This window comes from Hibiscus syriacus, unplaced genomic scaffold (genome assembly GCF_006381635.1).
Source record: "Hibiscus syriacus cultivar Baekdansim isolate YM2019G1 unplaced genomic scaffold, ASM638163v2 tig00110013_pilon, whole genome shotgun sequence".
Taxonomy (NCBI): domain Eukaryota; kingdom Viridiplantae; phylum Streptophyta; class Magnoliopsida; order Malvales; family Malvaceae; genus Hibiscus; species Hibiscus syriacus.
In genome coordinates, this window is record NW_024062563.1 from 3,429,184 (window position 1) to 3,432,024 (window position 2,841).

Below are 2,841 nucleotides of genomic sequence, written 5' to 3' on the forward strand. Positions count from 1 at the left end.
TTAGCATTTTTGCTCAAATCCGAATTTAATGGACTTTGAATTATTTTTGAAACCTTTTTAAAACTTTGAATAAATTCAATTCAAGTTCAAAAACATTTTGCCTTAAATTTGTTATATCGACACATAATTCAACACATATCATCATCATCATCCTCATCAGTAACATCATTCTCATTTTCATTATTAATATCATTATCTTTATAATTCACTGACCATATATATCTTTTCTTTTAATAGTCCATGGTATATCATTGAGAACTTAATGTATGTGAGTACATTGAGGTTGTGCACTAATGTTGTCACCACAGGTCGTATAAATTGCACCGAAGTGCCACGTAGAATATGCACCGAAGTGCCACATAGAAATGTCCCGAAGGACCACATAGTATTGTCCCGAAGGACTGCGTAGAAATGTCCCGAAGGACTGCGTAGAATTATCCCGAAGGACCGCGTAAAATCCTCGACTCTTGGCATGCCAATTATACCCTTAGCTCTCATATCACATACTTATGGGCTTTACCTTTTATATCATTTCACATAGCTTGTCACATAGGCATGTATTCATAAACCGTTCACATTTTCAGATATTCACATAGTTCAGTATCACATAGCTTATATCATATGTTCACATAATAACATAGATCATATCACATAGCTTATATCACATGTTTACATAATCACTTAGATCATATTATATAGCTTATATCACATTTTCATATGTTCACGTAGTTTAGTATCACATAGCTTATATCATTTTTCTCATATATCCACATAGATCATGTAACACATAGCTCATGTATGACAATGCACATAACATATAAACATATGCTTGTAATCATGTACAATAGAATCCATATCAATAATATACTTGTATTCATGAAATCATGTAATAAAACATTATAAATGGACTCATCGCAAGTCTTATTTCCATATAATCACATTTCATAGTAGTATGCACTCATCTTAGCCTCACTTAGTCAAGCAAAACACTTAGCACTCTTGATTGATCTTATATCTTTGAATCGTCCTGAACTTGCCTTCGTTCGATATCTACACAATAATACAATTAATATAAGTATAAGAATTCATATCACTACAATTAATCCCTAACAACATAAGCTAAACAAAGCACTAAATTCACTGTTTCAATCTGAATAGTATCGGTACCCAAGGTCCAGTACTGATACTTCTATATTATGGTATCGATACTATACTTTAGTATCGATACCCATTCTCAGTTCTGGAATTTCATCTGTCAAAACGGTACCGATACTTATACATTAGTATCGATATCCTTCCTTTGGTATCGATACTATACTACTGATTCGTACAATTTCACCTTATGGTATCGACACCCAAACCCAAATCTCACCTATTTTTATTTTGAAGTATCGGTATTGTTCATTTAGTACCGATACCCAAATCTCACCTATTTTTATTTTGAAGTATCGGTATTGTTCATTTAGTACCGATACCCCTTTCCCATAACTTACTTATTTCATCCCGAAAATTTATCAAAACTTACATAAACTCCATCCTTTAAACTTCTTTCAAACCTTTAAACTCAACTACACTTATTAAAACTAACTTATATCACTTTAATATTCCTTAACATCCAAAATCCCACTTCAGTACTTGAATCTAAAAAATCACACCATATTTTCAAGAATGTTCTTAATCTTTTTTAACACTTTAGAATTCTTATTTTAGCTTATGACAAGTAAAATATGACTTCAAAACCCATTTATTAACCTTTTCTCACCAATTCACTTAAAAACCCTTTTTATTCGATCACACATAACTTGTAATTCTTTTAGTTTCTACTTATCTTTAAGCTTTCTTAAGTTTTCCTAACACTCCAACCATAAAAAACACTCAAAATCTACAAGAAATAACAAACTTTAAGATCTCTTACCTTAGCTATGGAGTCACGGTAGAGAGGAGGAAGAAAGATGAAGAATTTTCTGGATTTCTTTAACTCTTTCTTTCATTTTTCCCACATGTATAAATAATACCCCACTATGAATTTGAAATTCATTTCCTTCTCAAATGACCATTATGCTATTAAATCATACACCAAGAAATTCCAAATAAATCCCTGAACTGTTCCATTTATCGAAAATCATCCTGGAAAATATGCAACAATGATATCTCTAAATTCTCAGAGGTTTTCTCTATTGTAAATACCCAATTAATTAACTTATCCTTATAATATTTTGAGGTTTCATCGATCAAATTTGTAACCCATACTAAAAACAAATCACGAGGAGAAAGTAACTGATGTGGAACTCAATTCAGTAGCCAAAAGTCGTTCCATATTGAAATAGAATGCCTCGAGCCAACTTTCTGTCTCAAACCCTTCTTCAGTAAACATCTAGCGCTGTAAATGCTTCGCCAAACATATGATGGTGAAGAACCAAGTACTGCGGTCATAAAATCACCCAAGGGGTAATATTTACCACGTAATACACGTCCCACTAGAGACAAGGGTAGGATGGTTTTGGTGCCATGTTTTATTGCCCTTGTCACCTCATCAAACATAAAAGGTTTTTCCAGCACATTATTCATTTCCTCCAAAATAATAAACTCAATCTCATCTAAAATTGTGGAATCCGTTAAGGCAGAGTTGGAAGTAAAAAGATCCTGAAAATAATTAAGAGCTAGCTCACCAATGCCTACATCAATATCGACCACTTCACCCTCCTAATTTTCCAAAAATAATTCGGTTATTGTTGAAGTCAAACTCAAAGAAGAGTGTAGAAAGCTTAGGTGTCCCATAAAAAATTATAAGGTGGCAACAACTTTTATTAGTTTTGGAAGCATGCTAATAATAAAGAAAAA